The sequence below is a fragment of the Octopus bimaculoides genome, chromosome 9 (genome assembly GCF_046866305.1).
Source record: "Octopus bimaculoides isolate indiv1 chromosome 9, ASM4686630v1, whole genome shotgun sequence".
NCBI lineage: Eukaryota > Metazoa > Mollusca > Cephalopoda > Octopoda > Octopodidae > Octopus > Octopus bimaculoides.
The window spans coordinates 97,235,365-97,251,025 of NC_142936.1; the positions used below are offsets into that span (position 1 = coordinate 97,235,365).

At 39.6% G+C, this 15,661-nt stretch overlaps 1 protein-coding gene across 2 annotated transcripts in view; it reads right to left on the bottom strand.

The window, feature by feature from the left end:
• The window catches only part of LOC106874473 (ribitol-5-phosphate xylosyltransferase 1), a 435,359-nt gene that overhangs the window by 155,926 nt on the left and 263,772 nt on the right, over positions 1 to 15,661 (bottom strand). The window lies entirely within an intron of this gene.

Below are 15,661 nucleotides of genomic sequence, written 5' to 3' on the forward strand. Positions count from 1 at the left end.
ATTACTAGAGAGGCTGGTTGTCTGCAACTGGACTAAAGAGACTCCTATAGCCTGCATCAGTTGTTATTGAGAGCCACTGCTCTCCTGGTTGTGTGTCACTTGCAATGTGGTTCACAGAGTTTCAATGGTTCAATCAATGGAACAATCTCTCACTGAATTACAATAGAAGTGGCTTAACTGAGTATTTCACAGATATTTGCACTCATAATGTACCTTCTGGTAGACCAAGGCACTGTCTGGCATGGCTATGTACTAGCACCAGAGGAACCATTCATTTGACAGGTTTCAACACAGTTTCTATCTGTCAAGCTTCATTCACATAGCATGTGTTACACACACAAGCATATGCACACACACGCACACACACTCATAGATATAAACAAAGGTGAGCTAAAAGAAATAATTTAGAGGCTAGTGGTATGTATTGGAAGAACATAGACAAACAGAGATATATCAAATACCGTGCAATATAAATTTTTGATTCATTTAGATTATCTCTGCTTCTGGAGTATGTATCATAATTACCCATTGCCAAATGTGATCAGCTCCATATTAGAAGGGAAGATGATCTCAAGAATTAAATATTCACTAAAGTTGCTATGCCATAATGTATGAATGTATATGTGTAAGTATGCATATATATATATGTGCGTGTGTGTATATCATCATCATCGTTTAACGTCCGCTTTCCATGCTAGCATGGGTTGGACGATTTGACTGAGGACTGGTGAAACCGGATGGCAACACCAGGCTCCAGTCTGATTTGGCAGAGTTTCTACAGCTGGATGCCCTTCCTAACGCCAACCACTCAGAGAGTGTAGTGGGTGCTTTTACGTGTCACCCGCACGAAAACGGCCACGCTCGAAATGGTGTCTTTTATGTGCCACCCGCACAAGCCAGTCCAGGGGCACTGGCAACGATCTCGCTCGAAAATCCTACAGGAGCCAGTCAGGCGGTACTGGCAACGGCCACGCTCAAAATGGTGCATCTCATGTGCCACCCGCACAAGAACCAGTCCAGGGGCACTGGCAACGATCTTACTTGGCTTGCCGGGTCTTCTCACGCACAGCCCATTTCCAAAGGTCTCGGTCCGTAGTCATCGCCTCGGTGAGGCCCAATGTACGAAGGTCTTGCCTCACCACCTCAGCCCAGGTCTTCCTGGGCCTACCTCTTCCACGGGTTCCCTCAACTGTTAGGGTGTGGCACTTTTTCACGCAGCTATCCTCCTCCATTCTCACCACATGTCCATACCAGCGCAATCGTCTCTCTTGCACGCCACAACTGATGCTTCTAATGTTCAGCTTTTCTCTCAAGATACTTACACTCTGACGGGTATTCACATTGACATTACACATCCAACGGAGCATACTGGCTTCATTCCTTGCGAGCTTACGTATGTCCTCAGCAGTTACAGCCCATGTTTCACTGCCATGTAGCATGGTTGTTCGTACGCATGCGTCATACAGTCTGCCTTTTACTCTGAGTGAGAGTCCCTTTGTCGCCAGCAGGGGTAAGAGCTCTCTAAACTTTGCCCAGGCTATTCTTATTCTAGCAGCTACACTTTCAGCGCACCCACCCCCACTACTAACTTGGTCGCCCAGATAGCGGAAGCTATCGACTACCTCTAGTTTTTCACCCTGGAATGAGATAGAAGTTGTTTCCTGTTTGTTTGCAGTCTTTATTGCACCTGAACATCTGCCACAAACAAAAACTAACTTGCTAGTTAACCTGCCTTTGATGTTGCTGCACCTCTTATGTGTCCATAGCTTGCACCGGGTACATCTTATAGAGTTACTACCTACTCCTTTTCTACATACTGAGCAGGGCCATCTACCTGAAGGGGTTTGTGTTTTATCTACCTTCCTACTTATTAGGATTTTGGTTTTAGCTAGGTTGACTCTAAGGCCCTTCAATTCTAGACCTTGCTTCCACACCTGAAACTTCTCCTCTAGTTCTGATAGTGACTCCGCAATTAGGGCAAGGTCATCAGCATAGAGGAGCTCCCAGGGGCAACCTGTCTTGAACTCCTCTGTGATTGCCTGGAGGACTATGGTAAATAATAGGGGGCTGAGGACGGAACCTTGGTGGACCCCTACCTCTACCCGGAATTCATTGCTGTACTCATTTCCAACCCTCACCTTACTGGCCGCATCTCTGTACATGGCTCGCACAGCTCTCACTAGCCATTCTTCTATCCCAAGTTTCCTCATTGACCACCAGATAAGGGATCGGGGGACCCTGTCAAAGGCTTTCTCCATATCAACGAAAGCCAGGTACAGAGGTTTATCCTTGGTTAGGTATTTCTCTTGCAACTGTCTCACTAGAAATAAGGCATCAGTAGTGCTTTTACCTGGCACGAACCCAAACTGCATCTCATCTAAATTGATTCGCTCCCTAATTAGTTGGGCTATGACCCTCTCTGTAACTTTCATAACCTGATCTAACAGCTTGATGCCTCTGTAATTATTTGTATCTAAAGCGTCCCCTTTACCTTTGTAGCAGTTGACTATGATGCTGCTACACCAGTCATAGGGTATGACTCCTTCGTGTATCACCTGGTTCGTAATACGGGTGACTAGGCTATAGCCAACACTGCCAGATATTTTGAGCATCTCTGCAGTGATTCCTGATGGGCCGGGGGCTTTCCCGGTCTTCATACTCTTAATTGCTTTATCTACCCTGGTACTATCAACTCGGATAGCTGGTCCCTCTATTGGGTCGACATAAGGCAGGCTCTCTTTCTCCCATTCATTCTCTTTATTAAGCAATCTATCGTAGTGGCATCTCCAGACCTCTTTCTTTGCATCCTCATTTAATGCAAGCGTACCATCATCCATGCGAACACATTTCTCTCCTACAACATCACTATTCTCTCTCCTACACTGTCTTGCAACCCGAAATACCTCGAGTCTTTGGTCCTCACGGCGCAGAACATTGGCAAATCTTTCCTTATCTGCTTCCCCTCTGGCTAAATAAACCTGTCGCCTAGCCTCCCTTCTGGCACATTGGTACAATTCCCTGCTACCACCGTTCTTCCAGTCCTTCCAAGCTTGTTTCTTTTGTCTAATAGCCCTGTCTACCTCCTTGTTCCACCACCACGTTACTCTGGGTTGGGAGGGGACCTTACACCACCCACAAATCTGGTCGGTGGCTTTCAACAGGTTGTCCCGCAGAAATCTCCAATTGTCTTCCACGTTGTATGATGCTATATCCCCTTCTATTTCGTTAAATGCTTCAAGTAGCTTGTCTCTAAGTCTCTGTCCGTTTGCAGGGTCTTTAAGCTTCCACACCCTTCTTCTCCAAGCCTGTCTAATTTTGGGCACCCATTTTGCCTTGATCCCAAAGTCGCTAACTACTAATCTATGTTGTGGGGTACATTCTTCGCCAGGGTAGGTTTTGGCATTTATAAGCCGCCCTCTTTCCCTATTTCTGGCGAGGATGTAGTCGATTTGGCTAGAGTGTCTGCCGGAGCGGTAGGTGACTAGGTGACTGGCAGGTTTCCTGAAGTTGGTATTGCAGACTATAAGATTGGTTGCATCACAGAACTCCAGCAGTCTGGTTCCCTCCTCGTTGCGGGAACCGAAGCCATAGCCTCCATGTATGCCATGGAAGCCCCCAGCACGACGTCTGACATGACCGTTGAAGTCTCCAGCCACAAAGAGAAGGTCCCTGTCACTCGTCGACGAGGTAGTTTGCAAGAGGGTGTCATAGAATTGGTCTTTCAGACCATCTGGTAGCCCAGGTTGAGGTGCATAGGCTGAGATGACAGTAGCTAATCTATGATGAAGCACTAGTCTGATCTTAAGTACTCTGTCACTTACTCTAACGACCTCGATTACCTTATCCACCCATTTCTCCGCTAGAAGTATTCCTACGCCCCCGACCCCGTCAGTGTTCCCTGCCCAGAAAATCTTGTACCTGTGTTCTTTGCCTGTGAGGAACCTTGCAGAACCTCCTCTCCATCTTACTTCCTGGATGCAGCACATATCTACGCATCTCCGTTCAAGCATCTCAACAATTTCACCAGATCTACCTTTCAGCGTGCCGACGTTGAGAGTGCCAATCCTAACAGTATGGGTGTTGGGGGTGTGGGCCTGTAGCCTGGGAAGAGGAAAAGCAGTGTCGTGTACCTGAAAAGAAAACTTGCAATTGGAAGAATTCATAAGCAAAACATTACCTACAACCTGCAAACATTTCTCAACCTTAATGCGCTACCCAAAGGTAGGGGAGAGGATGGCCAAGGCCACTAGATGGGTTCCGGGAGACAGCCGAGGTTGACAGGATGACAAAGGGATGAACTTCCGGTGGAGGGGGCGGGATGACAGAGGAATGAACTTCCGGTGGAGGGGGCGGGATGACAGAGGAATGAACTTCCGGTGGAGGGGGTGGGATGACAGAGGAATGAACTTCCGGTGGAGGGGGTGGGATGACAGAGGAATGAACTTCCGGTGGAGGGGGTGGGATGACAGAGGAATGAACTTCCGGTGGAGGGGTGGGATGACAGAGGAATGAACTTCCGGTGGAGGGGGTGGGATGACAGAGGAATGAACTTCCGGTGGAGGGGTGGGATGACAGAGGAATGAACTTCCGGTGGAGGGGGTGGGATGACAGAGGAATGAACTTCCGGTGGAGGGGGCGGGATGACAGAGAAATGAACTTCCGGTGGAGGGGGTGGGATGGCAGAGGAATGAACTTCCGGTGGAGGGGGTGCGATGACAGAGGAATGAACTTCCGGTGGAGGGGGTGGGATGACAGAGGAATGAACTTCCGGTGGAGGGGTGGGATGACAGAGGAATGAACTTCCGGTGGAGGGGGGGTGGCAGAGGAATGAACTTCCGGTGGAGGGGGTGGGATGACAGAGGAATGAACTTCCGGTGGAGGGGGTGGGATGGCAGAGGAATGAACTTCCGGTGGAGGGGGTGGGATGACAGAGGAATGAAACTTCCGGTGGAGGGGGTGGGATGACAGAGGAATGACAGACGAATGAAGTTCCGGTGGAGGGGGTGGGAGGGCGGGTTACCGCCAGCGAGTAGAGAGGGCTCTTAATTGTAGATTTTAAATATTTGAGAGACAACAATGCATAAATCGTAATTTTTTTAAAAGAGCAATGAATTCTGGGTGATTAGAATATAACGTAGCATGAATTTAGGAAGCTTAGAAAATGAATAAGCATGAATTTAAGACAACTGAATTCAATTGAATTTCATGGAGAGAAACAAGAAAGCGCAAGGTATTGAGATGTTTGAGGCCGTAAATAAATAAAAATCTCTATCTTATCTGCATCTTGGGTATTTCGTCGTAGTACGTCAGCTAGATAATTTAGAATGGGTTTCTCATTTATATATAGCCAGAACCTGAAGACCTTAAAGGAAAAACTACGAAGGGGGAGAGAGAGGATGGAGGGGTAGACAGAGGCATGGCGGGAGAAAAGATCATCATCATCATCATCATATATATATATAAAGAGAGAGAGAGAGAGAGAGAGAGAGGGAGAGGGGGGACCAGTCAAGCAGCACATCACGCTGTAATTCTTGGGCTGAGAAATCAACACTTAAAAGCCATAATTTTAAGGAGCGATAAGAATTTTTGAATAAAGGAAAATGGGTAGTGGTGGTGGGTAGGTACCGCCAGCGAGTAGAGAGGGCTCTTAATTGTAGATTTTAAATATTTGAGAGACAACAATGCATAAATCGTAATTTTTTTTAAAAGAGCAATGAATTCTGGGTGATTAGAATATAACGTAGCATGAATTTAGGAAGCTTAGAAAATGAATAAGCATGAATTTAAGACAACAACTGAATTCAATTGAATTTCATGGAGAGAAACAAGAAAGCGCAAGGTATTGAGATGTTTGAGGCCGTAAATAAATAAAAATCTCTATCTTATCTGCATCTTGGGTATTTCGTCGTAGTACGTCAGCTAGATAATTTAGAATGGGTTTCTCATTTATATATAGCCAGAACCTGAAGACCTTAAAGGAAAAACTACGAAGGGGGAGAGAGAGGATGGAGGGGTAGACAGAGGCATGGCGGGAGAAAAGATCATCATCATCATCATCATATATATATATAAAGAGAGAGAGAGAGAGAGAGGGAGAGGGGGGACCAGTCAAGCAGCACATCACGCTGTAATTCTTGGGCTGAGAAATCAACACTTAAAAGCCATAATTTTAAGGAGCGATAAGAATTTTTGAATAAAGGAAAATGGGTAGTGGTGGTGGGTAGGTACCGCCAGCGAGTAGAGAGGGCTCTTAATTGTAGATTTTAAATATTTGAGAGACAACAATGCATAAATCGTAATTTTTTTTAAAAGAGCAATGAATTCTGGGTGATTAGAATATAACGTAGCATGAATTTAGGAAGCTTAGAAAATGAATAAGCATGAATTTAAGACAACAACTGAATTCAATTGAATTTCATGGAGAGAAACAAGAAAGCGCAAGGTATTGAGATGTTTGAGGCCGTAAATAAATAAAAATCTCTATCTTATCTGCATCTTGGGTATTTCGTCGTAGTACGTCAGCTAGATAATTTAGAATGGGTTTCTCATTTATATATAGCCAGAACCTGAAGACCTTAAAGGAAAAACTACGAAGGGGGAGAGAGAGGATGGAGGGGTAGACAGAGGCATGGCGGGAGAAAAGATCATCATCATCATCATCATATATATATATAAAGAGAGAGAGAGAGAGAGAGAGAGAGAGAGGGAGAGGGGGGACCAGTCAAGCAGCACATCACGCTGTAATTCTTGGGCTGAGAAATCAACACTTAAAAGCCATAATTTTAAGGAGCGATAAGAATTTTTGAATAAAGGAAAATGGGTAGTGGTGGTGGGTAGGTACCGCCAGCGAGTAGAGAGGGCTCTTAATTGTAGATTTTAAATATTTGAGAGACAACAATGCATAAATCGTAATTTTTTTAAAAGAGCAATGAATTCTGGGTGATTAGAATATAACGTAGCATGAATTTAGGAAGCTTAGAAAATGAATAAGCATGAATTTAAGACAACAACTGAATTCAATTGAATTTCATGGAGAGAAACAAGAAAGCGCAAGGTATTGAGATGTTTGAGGCCGTAAATAAATAAAAATCTCTATCTTATCTGCATCTTGGGTATTTCGTCGTAGTACGTCAGCTAGATAATTTAGAATGGGTTTCTCATTTATATATAGCCAGAACCTGAAGACCTTAAAGGAAAAACTACGAAGGGGGAGAGAGAGGATGGAGGGGTAGACAGAGGCATGGCGGGAGAAAAGATCATCATCATCATCATCATATATATATATAAAGAGAGAGAGAGAGAGAGAGAGAGAGGGAGAGGGGGGACCAGTCAAGCAGCACATCACGCTGTAATTCTTGGGCTGAGAAATCAACACTTAAAAGCCATAATTTTAAGGAGCGATAAGAATTTTTGAATAAAGGAAAATGGGTAGTGGTGGTGGGTAGGTACCGCCAGCGAGTAGAGAGGGCTCTTAATTGTAGATTTTAAATATTTGAGAGACAACAATGCATAAATCGTAATTTTTTTAAAAAGAGCAATGAATTCTGGGTGATTAGAATATAACGTAGCATGAATTTAGGAAGCTTAGAAAATGAATAAGCATGAATTTAAGACAACAACTGAATTCAATTGAATTTCATGGAGAGAAACAAGAAAGCGCAAGGTATTGAGATGTTTGAGGCCGTAAATAAATAAAAATCTCTATCTTATCTGCATCTTGGGTATTTCGTCGTAGTACGTCAGCTAGATAATTTAGAATGGGTTTCTCATTTATATATAGCCAGAACCTGAAGACCTTAAAGGAAAAACTACGAAGGGGGAGAGAGAGGATGGAGGGGTAGACAGAGGCATGGCGGGAGAAAAGATCATCATCATCATCATCATATATATATATAAAGAGAGAGAGAGAGAGAGAGAGAGAGGGAGAGGGGGGACCAGTCAAGCAGCACATCACGCTGTAATTCTTGGGCTGAGAAATCAACACTTAAAAGCCATAATTTTAAGGAGCGATAAGAATTTTTGAATAAAGGAAAATGGGTAGTGGTGGTGGGTAGGTACCGCCAGCGAGTAGAGAGGGCTCTTAATTGTAGATTTTAAATATTTGAGAGACAACAATGCATAAATCGTAATTTTTTTAAAAAGAGCAATGAATTCTGGGTGATTAGAATATAACGTAGCATGAATTTAGGAAGCTTAGAAAATGAATAAGCATGAATTTAAGACAACAACTGAATTCAATTGAATTTCATGGAGAGAAACAAGAAAGCGCAAGGTATTGAGATGTTTGAGGCCGTAAATAAATAAAAATCTCTATCTTATCTGCATCTTGGGTATTTCGTCGTAGTACGTCAGCTAGATAATTTAGAATGGGTTTCTCATTTATATATAGCCAGAACCTGAAGACCTTAAAGGAAAAACTACGAAGGGGGAGAGAGAGGATGGAGGGGTAGACAGAGGCATGGCGGGAGAAAAGATCATCATCATCATCATCATATATATATATAAAGAGAGAGAGAGAGAGAGAGAGAGAGGGAGAGGGGGGACCAGTCAAGCAGCACATCACGCTGTAATTCTTGGGCTGAGAAATCAACACTTAAAAGCCATAATTTTAAGGAGCGATAAGAATTTTTGAATAAAGGAAAATGGGTAGTGGTGGTGGGTAGGTACCGCCAGCGAGTAGAGAGGGCTCTTAATTGTAGATTTTAAATATTTGAGAGACAACAATGCATAAATCGTAATTTTTTTAAAAGAGCAATGAATTCTGGGTGATTAGAATATAACGTAGCATGAATTTAGGAAGCTTAGAAAATGAATAAGCATGAATTTAAGACAACAACTGAATTCAATTGAATTTCATGGAGAGAAACAAGAAAGCGCAAGGTATTGAGATGTTTGAGGCCGTAAATAAATAAAAATCTCTATCTTATCTGCATCTTGGGTATTTCGTCGTAGTACGTCAGCTAGATAATTTAGAATGGGTTTCTCATTTATATATAGCCAGAACCTGAAGACCTTAAAGGAAAAACTACGAAGGGGGAGAGAGAGGATGGAGGGGTAGACAGAGGCATGGCGGGAGAAAAGATCATCATCATCATCATCATATATATATATAAAGAGAGAGAGAGAGAGAGAGAGAGAGAGGGAGAGGGGGGACCAGTCAAGCAGCACATCACGCTGTAATTCTTGGGCTGAGAAATCAACACTTAAAAGCCATAATTTTAAGGAGCGATAAGAATTTTTGAATAAAGGAAAATGGGTAGTGGTGGTGGGTAGGTACCGCCAGCGAGTAGAGAGGGCTCTTAATTGTAGATTTTAAATATTTGAGAGACAACAATGCATAAATCGTAATTTTTTTAAAAAGAGCAATGAATTCTGGGTGATTAGAATATAACGTAGCATGAATTTAGGAAGCTTAGAAAATGAATAAGCATGAATTTAAGACAACAACTGAATTCAATTGAATTTCATGGAGAGAAACAAGAAAGCGCAAGGTATTGAGATGTTTGAGGCCGTAAATAAATAAAAATCTCTATCTTATCTGCATCTTGGGTATTTCGTCGTAGTACGTCAGCTAGATAATTTAGAATGGGTTTCTCATTTATATATAGCCAGAACCTGAAGACCTTAAAGGAAAAACTACGAAGGGGGAGAGAGAGGATGGAGGGGTAGACAGAGGCATGGCGGGAGAAAAGATCATCATCATCATCATCATATATATATATAAAGAGAGAGAGAGAGAGAGGGAGAGGGGGGACCAGTCAAGCAGCACATCACGCTGTAATTCTTGGGCTGAGAAATCAACACTTAAAAGCCATAATTTTAAGGAGCGATAAGAATTTTTGAATAAAGGAAAATGGGTAGTGGTGGTGGGTAGGTACCGCCAGCGAGTAGAGAGGGCTCTTAATTGTAGATTTTAAATATTTGAGAGACAACAATGCATAAATCGTAATTTTTTTTAAAAGAGCAATGAATTCTGGGTGATTAGAATATAACGTAGCATGAATTTAGGAAGCTTAGAAAATGAATAAGCATGAATTTAAGACAACAACTGAATTCAATTGAATTTCATGGAGAGAAACAAGAAAGCGCAAGGTATTGAGATGTTTGAGGCCGTAAATAAATAAAAATCTCTATCTTATCTGCATCTTGGGTATTTCGTCGTAGTACGTCAGCTAGATAATTTAGAATGGGTTTCTCATTTATATATAGCCAGAACCTGAAGACCTTAAAGGAAAAACTACGAAGGGGGAGAGAGAGGATGGAGGGGTAGACAGAGGCATGGCGGGAGAAAAGATCATCATCATCATCATCATATATATATATAAAGAGAGAGAGAGAGAGAGAGAGAGAGAGGGAGAGGGGGGACCAGTCAAGCAGCACATCACGCTGTAATTCTTGGGCTGAGAAATCAACACTTAAAAGCCATAATTTTAAGGAGCGATAAGAATTTTTGAATAAAGGAAAATGGGTAGTGGTGGTGGGTAGGTACCGCCAGCGAGTAGAGAGGGCTCTTAATTGTAGATTTTAAATATTTGAGAGACAACAATGCATAAATCGTAATTTTTTTTAAAAGAGCAATGAATTCTGGGTGATTAGAATATAACGTAGCATGAATTTAGGAAGCTTAGAAAATGAATAAGCATGAATTTAAGACAACAACTGAATTCAATTGAATTTCATGGAGAGAAACAAGAAAGCGCAAGGTATTGAGATGTTTGAGGCCGTAAATAAATAAATATATATATATATACAGAGAGAGAGAGAGAGAGAGAGAGAGAGAGAGAGAGAGAGAAAGAGAGAGAAAGAGGGAGAGAGCATGTACATATATACACACATACATGTGTATGTACATATACGCATATGTCCTGACATGCAGGAAATTCTCTTTATCAGAAAACTACCAATAAGAGAAACCAAAGCATTAGGAAGATTCAACAGAATTGCTTTCTATGGAAGTGCAAAAGAATATGGTTCAGGAAGTAATCATTTAAAACCAGAGCAGTTTCAACATTCAGTATCTATTTGATTTTCAGTCGGTAACAAAAAGAAAAAAAGAAAAAAAGATTTATTATTTACTGTCTCTGAAGGTGCTTCACATACCCAAGATATATATTAATTTGAATGATTCTCTGCTACAGTCTTGTAAGTTTCCAATCATTCCTTTGCTGTTCTACTGCCTAAGTTCAGTGAACCAAGAAAGACATCATGAATATAGCCACCAACCTTACTGTATCATACCTTCACTTGGTTACCAAAACTCTTCACTCGCCAGTTGTTACTTTACACAAAGCAATTCTGTATTACCTTTCCATGGTACAATCAACTCAACAACCATAACCATTTCATCAAATCATGTCATAACACTAAGACCGTTGTTATTTCAGCATGAGATTGAAAGAATAGTCATTTAAGTCACTGTAAAGACTTGGTTTTTGTTTTCCTGTATTTATCATATTGCATGGTTGTTTGTTACCTCTCTTATGGAAAACCAGAGTATTTATTTTGTTTTGGAAATTCCGCTTTCCTGGGATAATTCTGAATTAATGTTAGACTCCAGCGAGAAATATTAAAACCTGGCTGTGTATATTTGTCAAGGAATGACTTGCATGTGGTCAGAATATTGTCAAATAATGAGTGTGTGGCAATCGGCAGAGTTAGCCAAGCCCTATATTAGTTTGGCAAAGAATAGAAGTACATTATGCAACAACTTGAGAAGACGGAAAGAGAGAGAGACACACACACACACATGTAATAGTGTAATAGGGAAAAGAATTACTTGCAAATTGCTTAAGAGCTTAAAATGCATATAATATGAAGAACAATACAAAATTGGTAGGAAAGTAAGGAAAAATGCATAAACACAAGTGACTTATTGATAACAAAAGGAATGTCTTCAAAATATAAGATTCCAGTAATAAAGGAATCTATCGGTAATAAACAGAATATCAGTTTTGTTGTTATATAAGCATTCAATACCTCATACAATCATGTCTGTAAGTGCCAGCTGACATATGCATGTGCACACACGCATTAAGAAATTGTGTTTTCAATCACAAGGAATTTGGATAATTACAACTTACATTGAATTTAAATGTATGAAAGAAAACAGGAATTGGAGGTAAGAGTTATTAGTATTACAAAATAAAGAAATAAAAATGGGCATGTAAGAAGGAGATAGGAAGAAGAAAACCAATGTAGGGAATTATATAGCCTGCTGATGATTAGATCAAACTATATGGAAGAAAACACACTGATCCTATAGATTATGTGTGTATAAATGTGTGTGTACTGTGCATGCACACACACACATTCATATACATAAACATTGCATATATCTCTTCAACCTGAAATTCTTAAGCAGAAGTTCAATGCTTGCAGTGCAAACAGCAAGCAATATATTAAGCTGTATGAGTTACCAGCAACTTAAACATTGCACTTACTATAATAGAGTACTAAAACAGCATAGAGTGGGGGAAATGGTTTACCAGAGTGAACTTACTTTGAAGTTAAATTCATACATAAAATATGGTTATTTAATTTAGTTGAACTCGTTTTGGTAAAAATTATACCCTTTCTCATGACGGGCTTATAGTGAAAGTCATTTATATATATATATATAAAGAGAAAGAAAGAGAGAGCAACAGAGATAGATAGATATCTAAAATATTGAATATAGAATTAGACACGTTAAAATAAGAATCAACATTCAGATTGGTAACAAGACTAAAATGTAACTAAAGAACAAAAATAGAAAGAAAAAAAAAACAAACATTAAAAAACAAACTTAAATATATTCAAGAAAATAAAATTGTAAATGTCATTGAAATTATACAACTTTTACTCTACTTTTATATTCCTTTAATTCTAAAACATGCAAATCATACAAGACAAAAAAACTCTCCTAAAGAATATACACTGAATATTTCAAATGTTTCATAGAATGCAAGAATTTAAAATTCATTGAGGCTGTTTAACTAGTAGAATTCTTCATTGAAAACGGAGGACAATTTTGTGGAATAAAGAATTCAGGAAAAAAAAAAAAATTAATAATAACTACCAAAAATATAATTTTACATATCAATACAACACTGACAAGAAAAGATAAGGAATTCTACAAAGTTAAATGAAAATAAGAGAAAAGTTATCAGAAATAAAGTATACAGCTAAGTCACTATCACGACAAGTTAGTGGTGTATTTTCTTTATACAGAAAATAGAAATAAATGTAAATATATTAAATGCTTTGTTCATAAAAGCAAAATAAGTTTATTATGTGGATATATTGGTTTTGTCTGGCAAATAGAGAGAGAGAGAGTAAAAATATTCCATTAATACCCAGCAAGCATAGAAGGTTTGAGTGATTTTGGAATGGAAGACATTTCCATCCTTCAAAAACATAAACACAAACAAATAAATACATATATTCATACAGATGTATGCACATATGTCAGTAGCTGTGTGGTAAGAAGCTTGCTTACAAACCACATGGTTCTAGATTCAGTCCCACCATGTGGCACTTTGGGCAAATGTCTTCTACTGTAGCTTCAGGTTGACCAAAATAAATTTTAGTCCTGATTTTCTAACTTTATTCCTCCCCTTTTTTCCTTCTCCCTCCCCGCTTCTCTTCGTTTTGTTTTTGGCCATTGATATTATGGTTTTACTTATAAATAATATCACTCTTCTACTACCCCACATTAATATATATATCTTATTTTAACTATAAATGTTTGTCTTGTTCTAATTTAATTATTAATGTTCTCTATGGTTTTAAATTTAGTACTTTAATGTTTTGTTGTATTATTCTAAATATACTGACAAATAGATATATTCTTAATAATTCTCCAATATCTTGACCTAAATTCCCTTACCTTAAGTTTCCTCTAGCCACTCCTTAGGGTATTGTCCTTCCATTTTCATTTTTATTTCTATATATATTTTTTTCTCCTTTTTTCTTATCTCTTTTTTTTTTTCTCTTGCTTGATTTACCCCTAACCTGCTGTCCATTACTACTTAATCTACCTTCCTCTAAATTGAAATTACTGCTATTTTACCCCTCCAATTATAATATATAGAAATTAAATTCATGTTTGATTCACTAGACTGTTGATTAGCAGCCCAGTCAAGATGTGAGTGGATTTGGTAGACGGAAACTGAAAGAAGCCCGTCGTATATATGTATATATATGTATGTATATGTGTTTGTGTGTCTGTGTTTGTCCCCCTAGCATTGCTTGACAACCGATGCTGGTGTGTTTATGTCCCTGTCACTTAGCGGTTCAGCAAAAGAGCCTGATAGAATAAGTACTAGGCTTACAAAGAATAAGTCCCGGGGTCGATTTGCTCGCCTACAGGCGGTGCTCCAGTATGGCCGCAGTCAAATGACTGAAACAAGTAAAAGAGAGATATAATGTAATATAGTATATATCTTTTTTATCTTTTACTTGTTTGAGTCATTATACCTCGCCCATGCTGGGGCAGTGCCTTGAAGAATTTTAGTCAAACAAATTTACCCGAGGACTTATCTAAGCCTGGTACTTATTCTCTTTTGCCAGTTTGCTAAGTTACAGGGACATAAACACACTAAAACCAGTTGCCAAGCAGCGATGGGGGTCAAACATATACACAAACACACACACACAGATATACATTATGGACTTCTTTCAGTTTCCATCTGCCAAATCTACTCACAAAAATTTTGGTCAACCGGAGGCTATATAAGACACTTGCCCAAGGTGCTATGCAGTGGGACTGAACACAGAACCATGTGGTTGGGAAGTCAATGCACACCCACCAACTTTCTTTTTCGCAAAGATCATTGTAACTCTTCCCATTCCGTTTCACTTCCTTATTTGCCCCATTTTTTTTGCATTGTGTGTGTGTGTGTGTGTCTGTGTAAATTTCATATATGCTTAATATATAAATATACACAGACACACACACAGAGCTTTGGTAGGCCCTCATTTCTATGTATTGTATCTCTTTGAACAACATCAATACATTTGAGTGACCCTCATCCTGTATCTGAGCGTGCAAGTCTCCAAACTATAACATTCAGCATGACCAGAGTGATAATTGAAGCCAGCAAAAACTAATCTGCATTGAACAACAGTAGCAGGCAAGGGTGGACTATTTCCATACTCCTCCTTCAACTCTTTGCTGCAGTGATCACCTCATGAGATGTTTTCATCCTGCATGATGAATCTCATTTACATTGCATATCAGAAAGTCTTTCTTCTTGTCAGCAACATAGGAACCACCACACACTCACACAATAATTGAAACAATCTTTCTTAGAGTTAATCAGGAGTTGAAATATGTTTGAACATATATCTATTTGCCAAATGAAATTCTGACAAAAAGTAAAAGAATGATTAGGTATGCTATGCTTTTAAACAGTGTGAATAAAACAGGTTAACAGTGATGATGTACTGTTAGTAGCATGCAGTAAAAGTCTGAGTTAGCATTTAAAAACTGACATAAAGAAATCCTTAGTGTAGTGACATTTTTGTTTGTGTTGATTGAATATGTATTGAACAAAAGTGCAGTGCTTCTCTTATTCAGCAGTTCTCATGATAGCTAAAAGTATTTCAACAAGACAAATACACGTCTTTGAACAAATAGATTTTCAGATATATTTTTTTCCCAATGTTAATAATATAACCA